Here is an 11860-nt window from a genome sequence, read left to right on the forward strand (position 1 = left end):
GCAGTGATCCATATCTAACTAGTTTGTTTTAAACACACAGTTACTGTGTGTACTGCACTGGTTTAACTGCATTCTTGGTTGTTTGTTTTTTTTCTTCATTATTTTCTCCTCTGCTCTTTAATCCTCCTCAGGGTCACATGAGAGGCTGCAACCAATCCCTGCATTCATTGGAGGAGGGGGACACCCTGGACAGTTCACCTGTCCATCACAGGACCACAGATGAAGTAACACGAGTACTGTAAGACACACAAAACACAACACTCTTCACCCTGACATCCATCCCTGCAGTCGGTTCAGACTGAACCGTTAACTCTGTCCTTCACGTTCACCTGTGGAGGAAACACTCCATTCACAAACACTGTGGGGTTTTTACTGTGGGGTTTTGTCGTTCCCTAATAGACTGTAGTCTGTTGGCATCTCTAGTCTCCATGGTAACAGGTGTCATTTAAGACGGAGAAAAAAGTAGAGAAATAAAAAACCATAGTGTCATTCCTTTACATAAGAATGATATTTACACAGGGCTGTGTAAACCCATGAGCACAGCTCTGGTCCCACACCTGCACTGACACACTGTGACCGTGGACTCTGTTTTCCCACTACATGACCCTGCAGTGTGTGTGTGTGTGTGTGTGCCTCAGTACAAATGTGTTTGTTGCCCTTGCCTCCCTTCACCCCCCGCCTGCCTCCCCACCACTTCAAGCCTCGCTGCCCCTCCCTTCCTTAAAACAGTTCATCAATATTTTGGTTGACCTTTGACTTGACCCACGCAATTCAACAATGGGATTTGGGCTACGCTAAATGGCACGGCTTTGCCAAAGAGGGCGGACTAATGAGAGGATGTCGTCTTTAGTTTATAGTTGAGTCCAGAAACCGGTGGTGCAGAAAAACAACTCGACGTACCGTTAAGCTGCGTCACGCAAATTTTCAAAGCGGGGGCCCCTACAGCACGACGGGGCCTTCATTCCACGTCATTCACCTTCAGTCCTCCCAGGTTATCTTCCCGTGAGCCCGAAGGTTTCTTTTGTTTGTTTTTTTTTAAGTCTGTCAAAAGCAGCATTTCAGCGTATGTTTTATGTGCAACAAGTGGAACAAACATTTTTGCAGGTTTACAAGAACAAATGGAGAAGAGTGCTGACAGTACAGTCTGAGTCAGCCTGAGTTTGGGAGTGTGTGTCTGACCAAAGCTGTTTTTTGTGTGTTTAGCTGTGTTGTTGATGTTCTTTTCCCTCACTTTTCAAAGTGTTTCTTTGTCAGAATCTCCCAGCTGGAGTTACAGCTCACCGCTGAGACACTGTTTTAGCTGCAGTCTGACACTGGCAAGGAAAACAGGCTTAAAATGACTGGGTGTACATGTATGAATATAAATATATCTGTGTATATATGTATATATATATATATATTTATATATATATATTTATATATACAGTGTATATATATATATATGAGAAAAGGCCAAATATCTAACTCACTGAACCCACTCTTAAGCTCTTACACAAACTCTTTTACTCAAACTCTAAACCTTTAAATTTAGGCTAAACTGAGATTTATTTTCCAGATTAAGTTGCTGATCAAGAATGTAATTAAGAGTTCAAGCCTTCAAAAAAAAAAAAAAAAAAAAACAGGAAGCCAAGACAAACGGATTTGAAAAAACATTTGAAGACAAATAAAGTAGTGTGTGACTGAAAATATTCCACGTCTTTACTTCAAGAACTGAAGTGACTACATTAAAGTGACTACAACTGTAGAGCAGTGTTAATACACTGGTTGTTTAGCACTAAGTAGTGAACCAACAAAGAAAAAAATGTTTTTATATATAACAGAGTGATAGAAATGTAATAATAACATAATGTATCAACAATAACAATAATAAAATAATATTATTATCAACAACAACAATAACAATAATAAAATAATATTAACAATAATACTATGAAGCAGACATAATACTGCTTCTAATACTAAGCAGTATTATGTCTGCTAATACTAATTCTAATAATAATAAGAAGAAGAAGGATTCTAACAATAATAATTATGATGATAATAAGAAGAATTCTAACAATAATAATTATGATGATAACAATAATAACAATAATAACAATAGTAATAATAGTAATAATGCTCTGTGCTCTGGCGCAGGTCTCAGATGACAGTGAACAGGAGCTGCTGTTCACATGAGTGCTTTGTTAGTGCGGCAGCTGAGTGTTTTCATAGTGTAATGGCACTGGATCTATCAATGCCACAGCCTTGTCACAACAGAAACATGTGCGCTGTTACTGTTGCGCCAGAAATATTATTAGCAGAGCCCCTCCCCCGCTGTATAAGCACACACGTTTGCACGCACAAACACACAGACAACCACACGCGAACGCCCCCTCACCCCCACGGTGCAGATACAGGCACCGGCTCCTTCTCCATCCATTGGTCAGGTCTTTCGAGGAACCTCCTCCCGCGGTGACAGACTTGATATCTTTCGCTCCAATAATCTCTCACAAACGCTGCGTGTAGCTTTAGTGTCCCTGAGTGGCCTTCGCACGAGATGGCTCGACCTGCCCTCGGTCTCTGGCCTCAGACAAATAACACGCACTGTACACATACTGTATACAGACTCATCACTGCAGGCACAGACACAGGAGGCAGCGTTCGATTCCCTGACTCAGTCCTTTCCGCTGTAGTAAAGCAATATTCATCGCCGTCCTGTATCCATACCGTGCTAGGAACCTTACTCTACACTCTGCTGCTTTGTCTGACCTTACAGTAAGAAGGTCACCAGTTTGATTTTCTATCAATAAACATTAAATTCAGTTGTTTTTTTGTTACCTTAGTATTAATATCAATTAATAATAATTGAGACGCTTAGTCGTCCCACCGTGGGGAAATGTAGTGTTGGTCTCTGCAATCCATACAGACTGCCACAGGTGGCGCCGTTAGGGATATATGCTCCCTTTGGGCATCGAACCCAGGACCTTCTACGTGTAAGGCAGATGTGTAGGGCAGGCGTGTTGGAGTATTCAACCAACGTCAGAGTTTATTGTGAAAGATAAAGTGGACAGAATTTTTCACAACGTTACATTAGCATGTAGCGAGCTAACGCTGCTCATGTGGATTGAATGTTTTTTGGCTGAGATCTTGTTGAAGAATCTCTGCTCTGATTCGTAGAACAGACTTTTACCAGTGCTTCCTCCAGTGCTTCCTCTTGAACACTGATTTTCTTTTCTTTCTTTTTTTTTCTGCTCTGATTCGTAGAACAGACTTTTATCAGTCTTGTTACCAGTGCTTCCTCTTGAACACTGATTTTCTTTTCTTTCTTTTTTTTTTTTTTGCCATTAGATTCCAATCCGAGCGGTTAGATTCCTCCTGTCAAACCCTCAGCCAGACGACAGATTTGTGAATTGCTTCACCACAGTGTGAAAATATTCTATGGAGAATATTTTACATCAGAGAACATCATGTCAACAGACCAAGAATGTGCACAGGCTGAATTTACTTTTAAAATAATCCCATAAATGAAAACACATCCAGCTGGCCCCTCAAGAGAGGAAAAAATGATGGAGAGCCACAACCAAAAGAGGAAGTAAAGGAGGTCAGAAAGTGAACTGTGTTTTCTTAAGCATCCTTACCTCTGCTATTAGCCGGTGGTACTTTCTTAACCTTTTTGGTCTTGAACCGAGGGTTTGCTCGGTTGAGTTTCCCCTACAAATGAAATTAGACTAAAATTACAGCACGAGGTCGTGGCTTTTAGGCAACAACGGAGAGAAAAAAAAAACGGGGGTCAGAAAAAAAAACAGTTAAATCTTTGAAGAGCTTAGCTGGGTATAAAATAATCATAAAACAATATAAAGTAAATTATATTTACCAAAGTATGTTAGAGCAAGTCAAAGCCAGAAACCTCAGAGTGGGAGGACTACAGCAGAGGTTTTATGGAAGTGGTCGCTTTCAGCGTTCTTGTGATATTTTCAAAGTACTAAAGATAGCAGCGTTGTAAAGTACATGTATATATGCTAGAGTGCATTAAAGACGAGTACACGCAGGGAGTCCTGTGGTTTAAATAGACACACACGTGTTTAGATACGGGGTGTGTTGTATTGTTTTCACAATCACTGTTTACCTCCCTGTAACTATGTCAGCTTGCAAAACGGCGGCGGTGCTGCACTGCCTGTCAATCACCACCAGGACAACAGCAGAGACGACTAAAGGCTGAGGTGCCGTTATTTCTGGAAGGTTTACATTTGACACCCAGCTAGTTGTGATCGCAGCCCGTACTGCAGTGGTGTCTCTAACGTCGCGCTCCCTCTGGTTTCTGACGTCCTCAAAGTGCAGGTTCCTTTGCTTTGCTTGTGGTTTCCCTTTGTCCAAGTGCTTGACTTGTGCGGCTTTGTAAAACAAACGTCCCAGGGCGCCGTGGTAACCAGAGTCACTTCAAACCAGGATGTACACAACTGTTACAGTCGGAAAAACCGACAGGATCAGGAAGTGCCTTTAGTTCTACTACTACTACTACAACTACTAGCAATACTACTGCTACTACAACTACTACTACTACTGCTAGTACAAGTACTGCTACTACTACCACTACTGCTACTACTACTACTACCACTACTACTGCTAGTACAACTACTACTGCTGCTACTACTACTACTATTACTCCCCCTACCACATCTACTTCTACATTTACTCCTAGTACAGCTCCTGCTACTGCTACTGCTACTAATACTCATACTACTAGTCCTACTACTACATCTACTACTCCTCCCACTATTGCTGCCACTGCTACTACAACTACTAGCAATACTACTGCTACTACTGCTAGTACTACTACTGCTAGTACAACTACTACTACTACTGCTACTACTACTACTATTACTCCCCCTACCACATCTACTTCTACTTTTACTCCTAGTACAGCTCCTGCTACTGCTACTGCTACTAATACTCATACTACTAGTCCTACTACTACATCTACTACTACTACCACTATTGCTGCCACTGCTACTACAACTACTAGCAATACTACTGCTACTACTACTACTACTATTACCACCACTACTACTAATAATAACAATAATAATTATCATTATTATTATTATTATTGTTGTTGTTATTCTAGAAATAATAATAATAACTTACGACGTTCAAATAAAAACTTACAACGTTTTTATTTGAACTACTGGTAACTATACCAGTCGTTCAAATAAAAACAATATAAGACATACAGTATTTTATCGCCCTCTAACTATTGCTACTAATTCTACTACTACTATTACTACCCCTACCACATCTACTTCTACATTTACTCCTAGTACAGCTCCTGCTACTGCTACTGCTACTAATACTCATACTACTAGTCCTACTACTACATCTACTACTACTACCACTATTGCTGCCACTGCTACTACAACTACTAGCAATACTACTGCTACTACTACTACTACTGCTAGTACAACTATTACTGCTACTACCACTACTACTACTGCTAGTACAACTATTACTGCTACTACCACTACTACTACTACTGCTAGTACAAGTACTACTACTACTACCACTACTACTACTACTACTACTAATAATAATAATAATGATATTAATTAAACTACTACTACTATGATTACTTCTTCCCCTACTACCACTACTACTATTGCTACTAATTCTACTACTACTATTACTACCCCTACCACATCTACTTCTACATTTACTCCTAGTACAGCTCCTAGACATACAGTATTTTATCGCCCTCTAACCATGCAATTAAACCTGAAATCAAAATTATAGTAACTTTCACTTTTAATAAACAAATTAACTGATACATTTACGTAATAATGACATCATACTTTATTTCAGTTTTGCGTACAAATGTCTTTGCTCACATACGGTTATAGCAGATAAACAAATCAATTCACCAAGAGTCAAAATACCTTCACTAGTTTACTCTGGTGAACATTGATGGATTAGTTCTTCGTGAGGCTGAGATGAAGCTGACGCTGCTTCCACTGGATGATGATTAAAACACAGTAGGATGAACATTTCAGCGCTGCCTTTTATTTCTTTGCTGGTCATCAATTTTTACTAATAAGTGCGTCAAATAAAAAGTCTATTAGCCACAACACAGGTCCAGATGTCAGTACAGACGTCTCCTGTCTCAACAACAGTCCCACGGCTCTCTGTAACTGTTTGCAGTGATTTTGAACAGCTGCATTTTCACAAGTCGGCCATTAAAGTTAGGACGAAGATACCGTTGGTCTGTGATGAGCTCAGTGGAGTGGAACGGTAACATTAGGCCATAAAAAGTAGCAGCAGTCACAGTGATGTACGTAATGGACCAACGATGTACAATATTGACTCCGACTCCATGTCGCTCATATTATATATATTTATGTATATTTGCTTTGAAATGTATTAAATTAAACCAAACATTTTAGGGCATAGTCCAGTTTTTTGGGGTTGTCAGCTGTGCAGCTCCTGGTTGATGAACTTTTGTTAAATAAATCTTTCTTGAAGCCAGGTCTCCTCCATCTGACAAACCCCACATTCAATAAAAATCACATTTTTGTCTAACACTATTATTTGATGTATTCAGTGGCTGTGGTTCAGTGGGCCACCAGTTGATGATCACTGATATAGAGTTTAAGACAGGGATCCCCAACCGCTGGGTCGAGGACCAGTACCAGGCCTTGTTTTATTGCTGGTATGAGTGGCATTTCATTTCGAAAAGACGACCGCTTTTGTCTGCTCCATGTTGGTGCTTGACTTTTCTTAGAGCCAGGATAACCCTGCAGACTACCTAACACGATAACGAAATTTAATAAATATGAGTAAATATCAAACGTTGAACAGAAGTCTGCGAAACTGCCGTAAAAAAACCCTGCATTTCAAATAAAATGTAAAATGTTGTTTTATATGCAATAATTCAATAATATCACGCTCTTCATTGTGTTTAAATCTTTGCGTGACCGACGCCTCACTCACCCACACACCCCCGTCGATGGTCCGTGGAAAAATTGTCTTACATAAAACACGCCCGTGATGCAAAAAACCCGTCGCAGACCGGTGGTGTAAGTGATGGTGTTTGTGCTGAGAAATTCATTTAATCACCTGCAGCGTTGGCAGATGATATGAGAGGCCTAATTCACTGTGATGGAACTGTTAGAAATGTGGGTGGTCGCTCAGAAGGCCTGTGTGACAAACAGCCCCGCCGCATGTATGCGAGCAATCACACGCATGTTATGGATTACTCACAGAGTGACTCAGAGTGTTTGCTCGTCGGTGGAACGTGCCATGAGTTTGCATATTCTTTCCACTGAACGTGAAAGTGGCCTGAAAATCCACAGCTTCATTCGACTCTTTGTCTAATCCTGCACGTAGCGCTTTAATGACCTCAGCTGTACAAACAGAACATATGCATCTCCTCCACACCCTGTCCTGCAGCGGCGGCTCCCGGGAGACTCGTGTTGGCGGAGGGGAGTTTGCAGGAGTTTAGGGTTTAGGGGGATCCAGATGCTGGTTTCGAAGGAAGCTAAATAACTTCAAGGTTCACTTGGTTAAGCTCCGTATGACATACTTCAACACTTCCTTCACTCGCTCCCTCTCGCTCTCGGTGGGTGTGCCTGCACTGTATGTTTGTCTAAGGCAGTGTGAGAGAGCGAAAGTTTGTGTTATTCTTCTTGCGCGTATCAATCCTTCTGCATTTATGTAGCCCAAAGGTGTCTCGGTGGAAGGGGGAATTTGAGGAATCAGGTGCAGCGTAACACCATTTTTGTGCAGAGAGAAGAAAAACAAACAAGGCGTGAAGGGGTGAATAGATATGTTATTGTGTGTGAGTGTTAGTGGAGTAGTTAAACGCTTCCATTGCTCTCTCTTTCTCTTTCTCTGCTGCTGCTGCTGCTGCTGCTGCTGCTGCTGCTGCCGACCCTCAGGCTCCATAAAATGGCAGTGGATAGCGGTCTGTCCCAGTGGAGCATCTCTAGGATAAACATAGACTCATGAATGGGCTGCATTCAGCCCGGTCTGGAAAGGGTTGCAGGGGAATACAAGGGTCACCGATGGATCCCTCCTACCAGGGAGAGGTCACCACACTGACCGCCCTCATAGCAGCACCGTGCAGAAAAACCAAAGACAAGGCAGATAAATTCTTTTGTGAGACCACCCCCCGACTGCCCCCCGACCCTCCTCCTGACTCCTCGACTGCCATTAGCCCTCATTCCACACTTCCACATCCCTACAGAGCGAAGTGATAGTCCAACAAACACTGCTGCTCCGCTACTGAGAGACTGATTATTTGTTTAGACTGGGAAAGTCATTAAGTATTGACAAGAGTGTATCAACCTGACAGGCTGTTTAGTTTTCAATGTGAGTTGATGAGGAACTCGGCCAACAACACTGGGGCAGCTCTCTGGGTCCTGGATCATACAGGTTTACATCATTCAGAGTGATGAAGATCCTCAACGGGCTTTTGTTTTCATTCAGGCCATCGGTTAGAGTTTTAAGAACAGTAGTACTACTCCAAATACTACTAATACGATGATGATTTCATTCTAGTAGCAATGATGTCTAATAATAGTTATCTGTAAACTGCATACTTTTTACAGTTTTGAAGATTTATTTTTGTCGATGTTTGGATGGATAGACAGATGTGTGTTGGTTGGATGATAGATGGATGGATGGATGGATATTGAATGGATGGGTGAATGGGTGGGTGGATGTTGGATGGATGGATGGAAAGATGGATGTTGGATGGATGGATGGATGGATGGATTCAATACTAAGCTGTTATATTCACAGGTTTATATTTCCATATTTTCACGTGTGCAGAGAGTGGGTCCATGAACCCATGGACCCTGCCGGGCCCAGGGACCCCATGTTGAAGACCTCTGTCTTAGATGATTCCTATTTATTCTATTGCATTTCAGGGGTCTCCTGACTCATCAGCACAGTCATTATTCCTCTCCCCACGTTCAGGGACATGGAGACACTGATGTGTGCAGCACATGTGTTCGTGACGCCCCGCATCACCTTGTTCCACCTGAGTGCAGAGTGAGGGGAGAGGACGGAGGGATCAAGTGGGAGAGAGCAGCGAGGCCAGTAAATCAATTAAGTGACATTAAAATCAACAGGCTGCACAGGCAGCCGGTCAGGCAGAGAGGTCCCAGCTGCCCGAGTCGCTGAGCTACTGTCTGCACTCTGCTTTAAAAGACTGATCCGAACACAAATACAAATCCCTCAGAATTAACTGCTCCTTTGATAACTTCAGGGAACGGCCGTGACTCTGTTTTAAAACATTTCCCCTGTAAGTTGTCTCGCTCATTTTCGAAGTTTCTCAACTGTGTTTGTCTGGCTCCTAATATCTTTGCTTTCATAACGTGACCTTGCTGTGGAAGCCAGTTCTGCTGAAAGTTTCCAAATGTATTATTCTACTATATTTGAGTTGGCTGTGTCGGCTGAACGGCTGTGTATGAATCAGTGGAGGATAAACATCCACTGAGGAGTATCCAGGGCATCACACTGACAAATGGTCAGGACAAAAAAAAAAAAACCCAAAACAAAAACACAGACTTTAAAACAAATTTAGATTCTGTTTTGTTCTTCTCATGTAGCTGCTACATGAGAATGTAGTATTTTGAATGGCTTCAGCTCAACGTCCATTCAATATACTCACTCGTACTTAGTGTCAACAAATGTCAGTACACTGTGTGTGTATGTACATTTATATATATATATATGTATATGTATATCTGGACATCTACACATACAAATACAGGTATATAATGTAAATATATTTTCATGTTATATATATGTGTATATATGTATATATATTTATATATGTAGATATTTATATTTGTATATATACACATATATATTAAATAGACTAAATAAAAATTAAGTTTACATGAACATAAATGTTAAAATTAAGATTAAGTCAGTTTTTAGGCTAATAACATTCACACCTACAGTCAATTCATAATGAAAACAAGATTTAATCCTGTCTTTCCTTTTACTTTAGGTGGAATCCAGACTGAAAAACAAACAGACCGGGCATCGAACCAGTGAACATCTCATCTTCTTGATGTAAGGCACAAGCACAAACCGCTCTCTTTGTTGATCTCTTCTGTGTTTTTGTTTTGTTTTTTTTTATATAAATATTCACCGTTTATTTTCAGTATCAGTAAATGAGGAACACCTGCACAAACACCGTATAAAACAGCCCAGCGCTGACCCGTGGACCTCGTTTAGTTCAGTTTCAGTCGTACAGTTCCGTGCAGCTCCACCAGGTGCTGTCCCTCCTTTAGTCCTAAAATAGAAAACCAAGCTTTAAGAGACCAGAGCAGCGCTGTGGCCAATTAGAAACACTGAGGTCACACATTAAAATTTCCACCCAGAGCCTCAGTAAAATCTCACTCTGTTAATTCCGTTATGACGTTGTCTATTTTTAAACGGTACATTGGAGATTCTGCTGCACATTTATGTCACCATTTAATCCAAAAACCCAGATTATGACTCAATGATATTTTGTATCTGTCATCCGCCGTTGATTGTAGTTGAATGAATTTTTAAAATCAACATAAACAATTTTAAACAGAACTGTTAAACGTGTGCTTTGAAACAGATTCTTCTTTTAACAAGCTTCATTAATTTTTTTTCTTTTACTAAAGTTAATTTTCCGTTTTAAGACCAGGCAAAGAATCAGGTTGAGATCTGGTCAACAAAATATTTCCCAAAGAAGAAAAACATATTTCCTTCCAGAACAATGTGGAAGGAATATGTTTTTTCCTAGATTTCATAGATGAATCTTTTGGCTTTTTGACTTGTATAGATATCAATTATTTGTTTTTTTTAATTATTTATATTTATTTTATATAAAAAAGGCCCCATACATTTATAAAATTAAATTTCAATAATATATATATATATTTAATCAATATTATGTATGTCTGAATGAATTTATGAATACGAGGAGTTTTTGTTTCTCTAAATTTTTTGCATTTTAAAATTTAAAATAGCATTAATTTCTTGACAATGTTCATTGTTTAATTTATTAATCCATGACAATTAAGACCTCATTGCGTTCTCTACTATATGCTAATACATCGTAGCTCAGTAGAGCTATGGCACAAAGTACCAGCTACAGACTTTGTCATTTTAATTTAACCAAATTTGTAAAACAGTTGATTTTTACACAGACTGTAAAATTAAATCCTATTTTAAACCATCATAATTTGCTGCCACTCGTGAGTCAAAATAACTGCACAGTTACAGTCTGCATGGAAACGATTGCTCTGAATTAGCACATGTTTTTTAATGTATTTTATTTTTATTTTTAATGAATCATATCACATTTGATGGAGGCAATTAGTCTTTGTGTTCAGATCCATGTGTGCACTGAGGGTATGTGGGTGTGTAAAAGCCACTTCTCCAGCTTGGCTGTGCACAAGAGGGCAAATGGAAGCCTGAGAGCGGTACTCTGAGCACGGGAGATAAAACCCATGGAGCCCACCAGGCTAACGAGAGCGACTGTCGACTCAACAGGAACACAGGAGGTGACAAATACACACCATGGGTGGATTTTCTGAAATCTTTCAGTTCATAAAGACCGAGCTTCTCCACCGTGGTTTTTTGTGAACTCGTATTTCCATTAACATTCTGCTGCTGAATGTCGACCATGTGCTAACACACACATCTTGCTACATTTCAGCAGGTCTGCTGCCCCCTCTCCCCCCGCTGTGCCCTGGAAATATATCCAGTTACTTGCCAGTGGAAGTGCTTCACATGTCCCGCAGAAGTCGGCTCGGAAAATGCCGGGCTCTGACCACCCTGAAGCGACCCCTACGGCGAAGCTGCACTTTGATGGAGGCAACTGAAGATGTTGTGTTGA

This window comes from Cynoglossus semilaevis, chromosome 14 (assembly GCF_000523025.1).
Source record: "Cynoglossus semilaevis isolate Cse_v1.0 chromosome 14, Cse_v1.0, whole genome shotgun sequence".
Lineage (NCBI taxonomy): Eukaryota > Metazoa > Chordata > Actinopteri > Pleuronectiformes > Cynoglossidae > Cynoglossus > Cynoglossus semilaevis.